The following is a 15,103-nucleotide window of genomic DNA, read 5'->3' on the forward strand; positions in this document are numbered from 1 at the left end:
CTCTTGAGAGTGTAAAATGAAACCAAATGGACCCGTACAGGTCCATTTGGTTTCATTTTACGATCTCAAGAGTTAAAGATCTATAAGGGTCCATTTGGTTACCAACTATACATCATTTAGCTGGGGACCACCTGGAACCCCCTCAAGGACCACCGGTGGTCCCCGGACCGCTGGTTGAAAACCACTGGTATAGGGGGAGTGGCGTGGGTCCTCCTGAGGTGCACGTTCAATTTGTAAAAAAAAAAATTTCAGTCCGCCTATACATTTCCGAAAAGGAAAGCATGTTTTTAATTAAGCAGGGATAAAACACATCTCTATCGGCCATACAAATGACTGAAACGCTGTTTCAGTGCAATGATATAGTCAACGGCCAGCGCGTTCATGAGTTTGGCCCAATCAATCCCAGAATGCACTCTGTTCCTACCCGGAAGGAGGAGTGAAATCGCCTCATGTGCTTTTGAGCAACTTGATGCAAGTGGATGGAGGAGAAATCTGGTGCCGTCTCTATTCATATATACTCTAAGCCAGGAACCCTGCAATGTGATCTTGCTCATCTGCTTACGGCTGCAACCAGGCCGAGTGCCTCCGGGTGCTTGTTTTGAAGTGAGCAGATGTTATTAGCTCCCTGAGATCTGCTTTAGTGCCCGGGGGGGGGGGGGGGCGGGGGGCATGTTAACTGTCACGATGAATGCAGCTGTAAACTCCCATAGCAAATAACGTGCAGGCTGAATTGTATTGTTAAGTTCTTTGCTGTCTCAGAAGAACAAACGGCTGCTAACCAGGGAAACGTTTGTGCACAAACCGTTGTTAATACCTCAGGTTTAATTTCCCCGACAGCTGATTCCGATTTGCACGGAAGCGTAACGACCGATCAAGCTGAGAAGCAGAGTCCTGCATATTGCTATTTTCTCCAAGTTTCCGTTGAGGAGAAAAACAAAACAGTCTCATCTCCCCCGATGGACACAGTCGGATTATATGCAGTTAACGATGTCTGCTGCGCCTGCTCCCTCTAAAACGGCTCACCAGAGATAGCTACAATATGTTCTCTGTGGTTTTATGACTGTAAGATACTCTTGCCAGCATTTTCATTGCCTCTCTCCAAGCTCCTGCGGTGTCCAATCTACCGTTTCTATGTTTTCAAAGAAGTCCTTCATTCTGTGTTATTGTTTTTGGAGAACAATCACCGTGCCTGGATATTAATTCCACGGTCAGTATAGGATTAAATGTAGCATGTAATCTATTTTCTTCTTCCTTTCACCACCACAAGATAATAGGAATATTTATACCACCATATCAGCTTGTGTTGAGTTGATAATTAATAATTAACATCAACACATTAACATGTCTCCAGATAAACCTGCGGATCTCGCAAAAGGAACATGGTTTTACGATGCATGGAATCCTCTTACCAAAGTCCTTTCCAAGACCCCTGAGGATCACTTTCCTCCTGGTCTGCCTTGTGGGATCTACCCTTAGAGTATATACTCTAAGGATCTACCACAGCAAAACATGTTTATGACTGTAGATGTGACTGGCAATGAATCCCACTCATGGCTTCGTATACATTAGGGGTGTAACGTTATAGTAACTGCGACATCGAAGAGGAAGGACGGTGGGGGGGCGGTGGGGAACGCTGTTGCGTTGCCGGTATAGTCCCGCACTACGTGACTGTCAATGTAATGTGTGTTCTCACTCCCAACTCCCAACAGGTTGTGCCAGTCAAGACATTTACAATAAGGCACGTACACGCCGTCAGGAGCCCCGCCATGCACTCCCGAGCGAGGCGCTAGCCAGACGAGTTAGTATACCCTGTGCTGTGGTTCGCTGTTTTTTCGAAGTTAGACTGAGTCAGCTCTATATTGACTGGGCCACGGCCAATTTTAATTTCAAGAATCGAAGTATATCGAAATGAAAACGGCAACATTGATTTACTATTGAGAAAATGGCAGCAGGATAAAGAGCATGATGTGAATGATATTCAAACTTTATCAAGGGGAACCAACCTGCACTTGTCTGATGTTTGGCTGGACCTGAAAGGGCTATAGTCCAATAGACAGACTGATGGGCTGGCTGGCTGGCTGGCTGGCTGGCTGGCTGACTGGCTGGCTGGCTGGCTGGCTGGATGGCTGACTGGCTGGCTGGCTGGCTGGCTGGCTGGCTGGCTGGCTGGCTGGCTGGCTGGCTGGCTGACTGGCTGGCTGGATGGCTGGCTGGCTGGCTGGCTGGCTGGCTGGCTGGCTGGCTGGCTGGATGGATGGCTGGCTGGCTGGCTGGATGGCTGGCTGGCTGGCTGGCTGGCTGGCTGGCTGGCTGGCTGGCTGACTGGCTGACTGGCTGGCTGGCTGGCTGGCTGGCTGGCTGGCTGGCTGGCTGGCTGACTGGCTGGCTGGCTGGCTGGCTGGCTGGCTGGCTGGCTGGCTGGCTGACTGGCTGGCTGGCTGGCTGGCTGGCTGGCTGGCTGGCTGGCTGGCTGACTGACTGACTGACTGGCTGGCTGGCTGGCTGGCTGGCTGGCTGGCTGGCTGGCTGGCTGGCTGGCTGGCTGGCTGGCTGGCTGGCTGGCTGGCTGACTGACTGACTGACTGGCTGGCTGGCTGGCTGGCTGGCTGGCTGGCTGGCTGGCTGGCTGGCTGGCTGGCTGGCTGGCTGGCTGACTGACTGGCTGGCTGACTGACTGACTGACTGACTGACACAAGTGTATTTTTGTAGAGGCCTGCTTGGAGACATTATAATGATGACTAACTACAGAACCGTTTGGGTGGTCCTGACTCATACTGTACGCAATATATTTATGTTCGGTGGCATTTACAAGGTAAAAATAAATATAGTGACATGCGTTGGTGGTTGGTGCAGACTCCAGACATCATTAGTCATTATAGCTACCAGTACTGTAAAAATCACACCCATGTGAACTGAGTGGTGTAAGGTCTTATATAGCCTGATCAGCTCTGATCTGACGTAATGTCTGACGTAATGAAATCACACCCGGGTGAACTGGGTGACCGTAGCAACCATGCTCATTTTTTGGTACGAACAGACAGACAGACAAACTAACAAAGCCAGTCGTAGGAGTGGTTTACACCACTCAAAAATCTAGTGTTAACCCATTCTGAACGGGAACCCCTTTTGGGGTTTTAACTAAACATTATGTTATACTTTAGCTATTGAAAAATAGCAGATCTACAAGCTCATAGCGCGCCACCGAGTGGTGCGCTATGAGCTTGTAGGTCTGCTATTTTTGAAAAATCTTGAAAATGTGGCACAAATCTTTGAATATATATTCTTTCAGGAGACCGTGCCTGGATATCAATTCCACGGTCAGTATAGGATCAAATGTAGCATGTAATCTATTTTCTTCTTCCTTTCACCACCACAAGATAATAGGAATATTTATACCACCATATCAGCTTGTGTTGAGTTGATAATTAATAATTAACATCAACACATAAACTCCACATGTCTCCAGATAAACCTGCGGATCTCGCAAAAGTTTTACGATGCATGGAGACTCCTCACAACATCGGTTGTTTTCCCAGCCCGTCCCTATGACTCCTCACAACATCGGTTGTTTTCCCAGCCCGTCCCTATGACTCCTCACAACATCGGTTGTTTTCCCAGCCCGTCCCTAAGACTCCTCACAACATCGGTTGTTTTCCCAGCCCGTCCCTATGACTCCTCACAACATCGGTTGTTTTCCCAGCCCGTCTAAGACTCCTCACAACATCGGTTGTTTTCCCAGCCCGTCCCTATGACTCCTCACAACATCGGTTGTTTTCCCAGCCCGTCCCTATGACTCCTCACAACATCGGTTGTTTTCCCAGCCCGTCCCTAAGACTCCTCACAACATCGGTTGTTTTCCCAGCCCGTCTAAGACTCCTCACAACATCGGTTGTTTTCCCAGCCCGTCCCTATGACTCCTCACAACATCGGTTGTTTTCCCAGCCCGTCCCTATGACTCCTCACAACATCGGTTGTTTTCCCAGCCCGTCCCTATGACTCCTCACAACATCGGTTGTTTTCCCAGCCCGTCCCTATGACTCCTCACAACATCGGTTGTTTTCCCAGCCCGTCCCTATGACTCCTCACAACATCGGTTGTTTTCCCAGCCCGTCCCTAAGACTCCTCACAACATCGGTTGTTTTCCCAGCCCGTCCCTAAGACTCCTCACAACATCGGTTGTTTTCCCAGCCCGTCCCTATGACTCCTCACAACATCGGTTGTTTTCCCAGCCCGTCCCTAAGACTCCTCACAACATCGGTTGTTTTCCCAGCCCGTCCCTAAGACTCCTCACAACATCGGTTGTTTTCCCAGCCCGTCCCTAAGACTCCTCACAACATCGGTTGTTTTCCCAGCCCGTCCCTATGACTCCTCACAACATCGGTTGTTTTCCCAGCCCGTCCCTATGACTCCTCACAACATCGGTTGTTTTCCCAGCCCGTCCCTAAGACTCCTCACAACATCGGTTGTTTTCCCAGCCCGTCCCTAAGACTCCTCACAACATCGGTTGTTTTCCCAGCCCGTCCCTATGACTCCTCACAACATCGGTTGTTTTCCCAGCCCGTCCCTAAGACTCCTCACAACATCGGTTGTTTTCCCAGCCCGTCCCTAAGACTCCTCACAACATCGGTTGTTTTCCCAGCCCGTCCCTAAGACTCCTCACAACATCGGTTGTTTTCCCAGCCCGTCCCTATGACTCCTCACAACATCGGTTGTTTTCCCAGCCCGTCCCTAAGACTCCTCACAACATCGGTTGTTTTCCCAGCCCGTCCCTAAGACTCCTCACAACAGCACATGTCAGAAGACTATACCGTGCAAATGGAACATATCCTCCTAGAGTTTATAGAGAATATAACGATGCTCTCCCACGTCGTCCAACACACTGTTTAACGGCCCTCCTGTATCAGTTACGCGCTTTATTGTTGTGTCACATGTGATTTATATCAAGTCTCGGACAGTGACATGACAGCTGCGCTCAGGCTAGGATGTCACTGACATGGTTGTCAGGCAGGACGGTCTTCTGGTATGAGACAGACATGGTTGTCAGGCAGGACGGTCTTCTGGTATGAGAGAGACAGACATGGTTGTCAGGCAGGACGGTCTTCTGGTATGAGAGAGACAGACATGGTTGTCAGGCAGGACGGTCTTCTGGTATGAGAGAGACAGACATGGTTGTCAGGCAGGACGGTCTTCTGGTATGAGAGAGACAGACATGGTTGTCAGGCAGGACGGTCTTCTGGTATGAGAGAGACAGACATGGTTGTCAGGCAGGACGGTCTTCTGGTATGAGAGAGACATGGTTGTCAGGCAGGACGGTCTTCTGGTATGAGAGAGACAGACATGGTTGTCAGGCAGGACGGTCTTCTGGTATGAGACAGACATGGTTGTCAGGCAGGACGGTCTTCTGGTATGAGAGAGACAGACATGGTTGTCAGGCAGGACGGTCTTCTGGTATGAGAGAGACAGACATGGTTGTCAGGCAGGACGGTCTTCTGGTATGAGAGAGACATGGTTGTCAGGCAGGACGGTCTTCTGGTATGAGAGAGACAGACATGGTTGTCAGGCAGGACGGTCTTCTGGTATGAGACAGACATGGTTGTCAGGCAGGACGGTCTTCTGGTATGAGAGAGACAGACATGGTTGTCAGGCAGGACGGTCTTCTGGTATGAGAGAGACAGACATGGTTGTCAGGCAGGACGGTCTTCTGGTATGAGAGAGACCACAAAGTATACTCAACCCCAGTACTTGAGTCAAAGTCCACTGTAGGAGATACTCCTGGTCAAAACTCAAATATCACTCAATTACAGTCAGTCAAAGTTGAGTTTAAAGTACATGGGGAACTTGCTTGTAAGGTTACTCAAAAGTACACATTTTCTTCTTAATATCAATCAACGCATTGCTGTATTAAAATTGAGACTTTTCCCAAGAAAAGATTTTCCTGAAATCTTCAAAATAGTGAAAATAACTGCTACTCAAGCTCACCACGCTTCACATCAGGGCGTATCCAAAGTATCTTATATCCAAAATTACAAATACTCAAGATTTCACTTAATTCAAGTACAGATACTTACAAATTTACTCAAGTTTGCACTTACTGTCCACCACTTGAGAGACTATTGGCAAAGATTTGGGGGTTTTCCCCAAATAATTGTATTTATTTATTTAACCTTTATTTAACCAGTAAAATCACATTGAGACCATAGTCTCTTTTACGAGTGCGCACTGGCCAAGAGAAGAGTACAAAAATACTCTGCCAGTAACAACAAATACAGGACATGACAAAGACAAACATATGACATCCGTAATACCAAAAACCTTACTACCAGGGAGGCTCAGAGAGAGTCTAAATAGCTAACCAAATACAGACGTTAAGGCTGACTGAGATAATCCTCTCTGCTTCATCATAGCTGATTGAAATAACATTGGCTTCCAAGGTCCAATCTCTATACGTCAACAGATCAGCCAATTTGAGATGCATATCCGTGTCCGTTCCCTTTCCAGAGGAAAGGACTGCTTGAATACCTGTTGCATTACAACACATATAAAAAAGGCTCTTCAGTTCTCTGAGCCTGGGATTGTTTTACTTGCACTGGCAAAACTTCCTGAGGATGTTCTGTTCCTGCATTCTGAGGATGTTCTGTGCCTGCATTCTTGATGCCATGAGATGTTCAGTGTTTGCTTTCATGCTCATTTGTCAGGATCAGGGGATACAGTAGGTGACACACAGTCACACACAGTCACACACAGCACAGGATCAGGGGATAAAGTAGGTGACACACAGTCACACACAGTCACACACAGTCACACACAGTCACACACAGCACAGGATCAGGGGATACAGTAGGTCACACACAGTGACACACAGTGACACACAGTGACACACAGTGACACACAGTCACACACAGTCACACACAGCACAGGATCAGGGGATCAGGGTGACACACAGTCACACACAGTCACACACAGTCACACACAGCACAGGATCAGGGGATAGGTGACACACAGTCACACACAGCACAGGATCAGGGGATAGGTGACACACAGTCACACACAGTCACACACAGTCACACACAGTCACACACAGCACAGGATCAGGGGATAGGTGACACACAGTCACACACAGTCACACACAGCACAGGATCAGGGGATAGGTGACACACAGTCACACACAGTCACACACAGTCACACACAGTCACACACAGCACAGGATCAGGGGATAGGTGACACACAGTCACACACAGTCACACACAGTCACACACAGCACAGGATCAGGGGATAGGTGACACACAGTCACACACAGCACAGGATCAGGGGATAGGTGACACACAGTCACACACAGTCACACACAGTCACACACAGCACAGGATCAGGGGATAGGTGACACACAGTCACACACAGTCACAGGATCAGGGGATAGGTGACACACAGTCACACACAGCACATGCTTAAAATAATCCTTTGGTGACACTGCAGCGTAACATGCTTGCATTAACTCAGTAAAATGGCACCAAATTAAGGTCCATTTGGTTCTCTTTGCACTCGATCTCTTCTGAGTTAAAGGTATATTCAGTGATTTCACTTAATTCAAATATCACTTTTTGTTTTGTTGTGATAATCGTCCTTACTATAGAGTGTGCTGACCATATAAGGAGTTCCTCCCTGTCCCCCAGATAACCCCTGCATGGGGTAAAAAAAAACGTGTTTGAAAAAAAAAAAAAATCATATCCATATCACCCAAATCACTGAATGCTCCTTCAAAGGCTGACATTTTACTGTATAAAACTGACCACATCTGAGCTACCGTAAGATACTGCTTCCAATTATATTATAACTATATTTTAATGTATGTACTGTGGAAGTTGATCAAAGAGACGAGCAGACGGAGTATAGGGAGTCTCAGTACTTTACTTCCAAACAACATCAAGAACACACAGGTACAGGTACTTCCTTATATGACTTCCTCACTGCACCCCTAACCAACCACCAGTGTCCATTCTGATGTGAGACATCTCCCCTAGTGTCCACCACACAGGCCCCCCCCGAACACTCAGAATTGACAAGTGCAACACATTAAACCTCTATAAACCCCCCCAACAGTACACCCAGTGTCTTCTAGTCCCTTTTAGGATGTCTGACTGCACGACCATAACGACTGTATGTCACAGTAACAGGGGGCGTGGCAGGGGCAGGGTTAGAGGTAGGGGCAGGGGGACGTCCCCGCCGACGATGAGGCTTTGCCGGGGGAAAGGCAGGAGTCACAATGGCTGGAGGGGCAGGGGCAGTTCTGGGTGGCCGACCCCGGCGTGGAGGCTGAGCCAGCTGCACCGGCTCGTCTGGAGCCATATGAGCAGGTTTAAGGCGATCGACGGAAATCCTCTCCTTATTCCCCCCCATGTCCACTACAAAGTTCTTGGGGCCCACCTCGAGGACCCGGAAGGGCCCGTCATACGGAGCCTGCAGCGGAGAGCGGTGGGCATCATGCCGGATAAAGACGTAGCGGGCAGCCATGAGGTCCTTCGGGATGTAGGACTGGGGAAGGCAGTGGTGTGTAGGAACCGGGGCAAACGCACTCGCATCCCGGAAGGTAGAGCGCTGAACCGCGGTGGACCAAGGTCCAGAGGAACCAGGGAGAAACTCCCCAGGGACCCTCAGCGGCTGACCAAAGACCAGCTCGGCCGAAGAGGACTGCAGGTCCTCCTTTGGTGCTGAACGCAGGCCCAACATGACCCACGGGAGACGGTCGATCCAGTTGTGGCCCGTGAGCGTGGCGCGGAGAGCAGCCTTCATTGAGCGGTGAAAACGCTCACACATTCCATTGGCTTTCGGGTTGTATGCGGTGGTACGATGGAGTTTCACCCCCAGTCTCTCAGCCACGGCGCTCCACAGCTCAGAAGTGAACTGGGCTCCCCTGTCCGAAGTGAGATCCGATGGAGTGCCAAACCGGGCCACCCAGCCGGAGATGAACGCCCGAGCGACCTCCGACGCTGTCATAGATTTCAGGGGAACCACTTCGGGCCACCTGGTCGTCCTGTCCACCATAGTGAGGAGGTAAGTGAACTCCTGGGACGGGGAAAGTGGGCCAACTAGGTCCACATGGACATGGTCGAACCGCCTCTCCGGAATGAGAAACGGCTCCAGGGGAGCCCTAGTGTGTCGATGTACCTTTGCCCGCTGACACGCCACACAGGAGGCCGCCCATGCTCTGACGTCCCTCCGAAGACCTGGCCAGACGAACTTTGCCCCCACCAGCTTAACTGACGCCTTTACACCCGGGTGTGAAAGGGCATGAATGGCGTCAAACACCCGGCGGCGCCAGTCTTTCGGAACCATGGGGCGGGGCTGGCCAGTGGCGACGTCACAAAGGAGTGTGGCGCCGCTGTCGTGGAATGCCACATCCTCCAGTCGCAGTCCTGTCACCGCCGTCCTAAACGCCTGAAGGTCTGAGTCGTTGAGCTGGTCCTCGGCCATAGCAGCGTAGTCCATCCCCAGGTGCACGGGACTGATGCGTCCCCGGGAGAGACAGTCCGCCACCTGGTTGTCTTTGCCGGCCACATGCTGGATGTCTGTCGTAAACTCCGATATGGCGGAAAGTTGGCGCTGTTGCCGACCGGACCACGGCTCCGTTGTCTTGGCCATGGCAAAGGTCAGTGGCTTATGATCCACATATGCGGTGAACTCCCTGCCCTCCAGTAGGAACCTGAAGTGCCGTACTGCCAGGAAAAGGGCCAGCAGCTCCCTGTCAAATGTGCTGTATTTTCTCTCAGTGTCCCGGAGCTTCTTACTGAAAAAGGCTAGGGGCTGCCAGGCGCCAGAGACCCACTGCTCACACACCGCACCTACTGCGTAGTCGGAGGCATCAGTGGTGAGGGCTATCAGAGCAGCAGGGGACGGGTGTGCCAGCATGGCAGCCTTGGCGAGAGCAGCTTTTGCGTCCTCAAATGACTGGACCCGCTCCGGGGACCAGTCCACAGCATCGTTGTCCTTCTTGCCCCTCAACGCCTCGTACAAGGGGTGCATGATTTGAGCAGCATGGGCTATAAAGCGATTGTAGAAATTAACCATACCCAGAAATTCCTGTAGGGGCTTGACGGTGAGTGGGCGGGGGAAAACGGTGATGGCCTCCACCTTGGTGGGTAGTGGAACGGCCCCCGCTGGGGAGACGTGGTGCCCAAGAAATTCCATCGCGGGCAGGCCGAACTGACACTTCGCCGGATTGACAATCAGTCCGTGCTCGTTGAGCCGCTCGAACAGCTGCTGGAGGTGGCCCTGATGCTCGCCTGCCGACCCGCTAGCCACCAGAATGTCATCGAGATAAATGAACAGGAATGGCATGCCCCGCAGCGCAGAATCCATCATCCGCTGGAATGTCTGCGCTGCCCCTTTAAGGCCGAATGGCATGCGCAGGAACTCAAACAGTCCAAACGGGGTGATCACAGCGGTTTTGGGCACGTCCAGCGGATGGACCGGCACCTGGTGGTAGCCACGCACCAAATCTATCTTAGAAAAGATGGTGGCCCCTGCCAGGTGGGCAGAGAAATCCTGGATATGGGGAACTGGGTACCGGTCGTGCGTGGTAATTTTGTTCAGGCGCCGAAAATCACCACACGGACGCCACTTTCCATCCGCTTTGGGGACCATGTGCAGAGGGGACGCCCACGGACTGTTGGATCGACGTACAATGCCGAGCCGCTCCATCGTGGCGAACTCCTCCTTGGCTATTGCCAACTTAGCAGCATCCAGGCGGCGCGCTCGTGCGTAAACTGGCGGCCCCACTGTTTGAATGTAATGTTCCACTCCATGCTTGGCCACGGAAGCAGAGAACGCAGGGACAGTCAGGGCAGGGAAATCGGCTAGGAGGCGCTGGTATACATCTCCTGTGGCGAGCATATTGGCCAGGGGAGGCGGCCCTGGCCCCCCCAGTGTGCACGGGTATGTGTCAAAGGACACAGAGTCAATCAGCCGACGATTTGCGACATCGACCAACAGTCTGTGAGCACACAAAAAATCCGCGCCCAGTATAGGCACCGACACAGAAGCAATAATAAAGTCCCAGGCAAACTGGTGTCCATTAAAACACACAGTGACATACCTGGTACAAAACGTACGGATGGCAGTACCATTAGCCGCATACAGCGGTGGTCCATGTCCGCTTCCCAATGCGTCCGCGGCAGACGCAGGCAGGATGCTCCTCTGCGCGCCCGAGTCCACCAGCAGGCGCCTACCAGAAGACGTGTCCTCAATAAACAGCAGCTCATTGGTGACGCCAGCACTCATAGCCGCTAACGAGCGCCGGCTCTGGCGTTTCCCTGGTTCCCAAAACAGCATGGTGGCGTGCAACGTTTCGCCTTGGTGCCAAAACGGCGATGATAATAACATAATCCGTCATCGTGCTGTCGCTCGGTCACCCGATCGCGGCGATCAGACACCGCAGCCACTGTGTACAGCTGTCGGGAAGCCAACAGTATCTTATCCGCTTCCTCGGCTAACCCACGGTAATCCTTGGTGCGCACCAGAGGCGAGCTGGCCAGCGCTGTGCGCACCGGAGTCGGGAGTTGGCGCAGGAAAAGTTGGACAAAAATAAACGTTGCGTCACCTGCACCGAGTAGCGCCAACATGTTTTCCATCAGCACCGTAGGTTTCATGTCCCCCAATCCATTAAGGGACAATAGGCGATCTGCCCGCTCCTCGTCTGACAGCTGGAACAAGCGCAGCAACTCTGCTTTGAGAGCGATGTATTTACCGTCTGCTGGTGGGTCCCTGAGGGATCCCATCACCCGGCGGGTGGTGGAGGAATCCAACGCCGCGACTACATGGTAGTATTTGGTGTCATCCACCGTGATTCCGCGGAGGTGAAACTGCGCCTCAATATGTTGAAACCACGGGGCTGGATCATGTTGCCAAAACTCTGGCAACTTAACTGTAGCCGCATACACCGGCAACGGCAGCCGCGTCAGCGTTCATGTTCAAGTTCAATTCAACGTCAAGGTCACCACTGTGGAAGTTGATAAAAGAGACGAGCAGACGGAGTATAGGGAGTCTCAGTACTTTACTTCCAAACAACATCAAGAACACACAGGTACAGGTACTTCCTTATATGACTTCCTCACTGCACCCCTAACCAACCACCAGTGTCCATTCTGATGTGAGACATCTCCCCTAGTGTCCACCACAGTACATTATAAAGACTTTTAAGCTGTACACAAGAAATTACTGACTCACTGAAATCTTTTCCGCTATTTTTTTCTGCTATTTATAATTTCAACACCTGTTCCCTCCTAATTTGTAGTCTTTATGCAGATCAATTCCATCCTACTGTACGCCTCCTGTTCAGATGTGTATCACTGGTACTGTGAATGTAAATTCAATTTTTTTCCTTCGTTGTACATTTTAATTTGTTGATGACATATTATGTATTATTGTGTACCGTAATTATTTTTGATGAATGATGAACTTTGGACCACAATGGAAACCCCCAGGCGTTGTCCTGTTAGCCTTCATGTTTGACTGTACTGTGTGCTGTTTACAATTCTGACGAATAAAGTATTCAATCAATAAATCAATCAATCAAAATCTAAACATATACAGTAGCTGCATGCCATGCTGCCGAGAATGGCTATAATTTGACTCTCTTCAAGGTCATCATGGGTTCGATCCTCTCTTCAAGGTCATCATGGGTTCGATCCTGGGCACCGCTTGGTGCCCGGTGGAATCCCATCTCCCAGGGGTCTCTAGGGGGTCATCATGGGTTCGATCCTGGGCACCGCTTGGTGCCCGGTGGAATCCCATCTCCCAGGGGTCTCTAGGGGGTCATCATGGGTTCGATCCTGGGCACCGCTTGGTGCCCGGTGGAATCCCATCTCCCAGGGGTCTCTAGCACATGGAGAAATGGGGACAGACTCCCACGCTCTGGCTGATATACGGACAATAAGCCTCCTTGGTGCAGCATCAGATCACACACTACTTTTTTTTGTTTTTCTTACTGAAAGTCTTCAGTATAAATCATTGTTAGATTAGTCTCCATATAGCAATATACATACACATTACCGGCACACTTACTTTCCTCAAGAAGACCATTTTCAACATCAATACCTAGCAGATCTTATTAAACCCCACCAGCCTGTCCGCCAATTAAGGTCCTCTACCTTAGCCCTACTAGAGGTGCCTAGAACAAAAATGGTGCCAAAGGGGGATAGGGCCTTTTCAAGCAGGGCTCCCAGGCTCTGGAACAGCCTGCCATCTGACCTGAGGTCTATTAGCTCCTTGGCTATTTTTAAAACTAAATTAAAGACCCACTTTTATAGGAAAGCCTTTTTAAACCCATAACCAATGTTTGCTTTTAATTCCCTTGATAATGTCATTTTATTCTGCCTGCTGTTTGATTGTTATTGATTGTTATGTAACACTGTTGTTTGTATATTGTTAAGCACTTTGTGACACTGTCAAAAAAGGTGCTATATAAATAAAGTTTATTATTATTATTATCTTGCATCATGACACTCGTCCACTTGTTGCTACTCAAGTTCTTTTGACCTAAATGCAGTGGCATTTCAGCAGCCGTCAGCACGAGTCATCATCTAACTGTGGCCAACTATTCTGCTCCTTCATCACGGATGTCAGCTCCTCTGAAGGTGCCCGGGCTGTTGGTGGATGCTCGGCCCCTGTTCTCTATACACTGCATTTGGGTTTCAAGAGCAGAGCCTATTTAAAAACTTTACTTATACAAGTATAATAAATCACAACAAATAATAGGCTGGTAATTTATCATGGACATAAAGAGAAAGTGATGGGAGAAAACCTTTTTTATTGGTGGAAGTTATCTGGGTCGACCCCGTTAGTAGGTGGAATGTATTTTCCCGAAACCATCTCGTGAAATCCATGTGGCACGGCGCCAAACCCTTGACCCCCCGAAATTACCAGGTTTTACAAGCCAACGTTAACGAAATGCCTTACGGGTACGTGGGAACGGCCAAAAGCTGCCAAGGTCACGCATGTGACAAAAAGAAAAAGCTGCCAGCCAAGAGTTTGGGTCTCATTGATGATTCTGATGGTGAGAGAGGCGACACGCTCCAGGAAGAGATATAACCCTCCTCCAAGAGGCGACACGCTCCAGGAGAGAGCCCTATAACCCTCCTAGAGACAGAAGGGAAACTTAAAGTGCTTCATAATTGGATAATTAGAAACCTGATGAAACCTTCACCACTCTCTGCTTGGATTCATTAAACACAGGCCTTCGCCAGCCAGTATAAAAAGGAGCCGTTTTGCCTGGTGAGTTTTGGCTTCACCTGATTTTAATATAACTGTCAATGATTCCTTGAGTAGGCCTATGTGTTTTATTTTTTTGTGTGGGACAGTAGATTTTAACTCTGGTCCATAGCCCATTGCATTAAGGCTATAGGACTGTTGTCTTCCTGACCTCGCATGAAATGCAGACCAGCCTCTCCTCTGTTGCGAAAATATAAAGAACTTTTTTTACTCGCCAATACAAAGGCGGCTTGTGTTGTTAGAAAGCCTACTTTCCTTAAAGGACGGCTGGACGCACTCCGAGCCCCCCACCACACGTTTAGAATGCACTATTTGTCCAGAAAGGTTTTTTTTTTTCACCGCAAGAAAAATACTTTTAGTTACTCCACTGCGCACTCTACCGACTAAGAAAAGTAGGCTTTCTAATAACACAAGCCGCCTTTGTATTGGTGAGTAGGTAAAAAGTCAGTGTAATTGGATGTCCCCATGCAGCCCCATTGTCTGTGCTGTGTGTTGGTAACTTAATGCAGATCACTTGAAGGCCAGTCACAGTAGCCTATGTTGTTCTTTCACAGGTTCCGAAATATGGTTGCAATTTCTAAGGTTAAAATATCTGTCTTTCCACCATAACAACAATATTGTAAAGGAGAAGGTAATGAATGTTCTTATTTTTTGTAATGGCTGCTAGGGCTGCAAAATGCAATGTTCAATGCGGATTAAGCATCACATTGCTTTCACTTTTGTCGAGCCAATCCCAAAGGAGAGGATATAATTATGTTCTGTACTGCATTGCAATGTGTTTGACAGTTACGAGGCCTGAAAATAATACTGTTTTTGAGACATAGTACTACTAACCAGTGTGTAT

This window comes from Electrona antarctica (assembly GCF_951216825.1).
Source record: "Electrona antarctica genome assembly, chromosome: 12".
Classification (NCBI taxonomy): domain Eukaryota; kingdom Metazoa; phylum Chordata; class Actinopteri; order Myctophiformes; family Myctophidae; genus Electrona; species Electrona antarctica.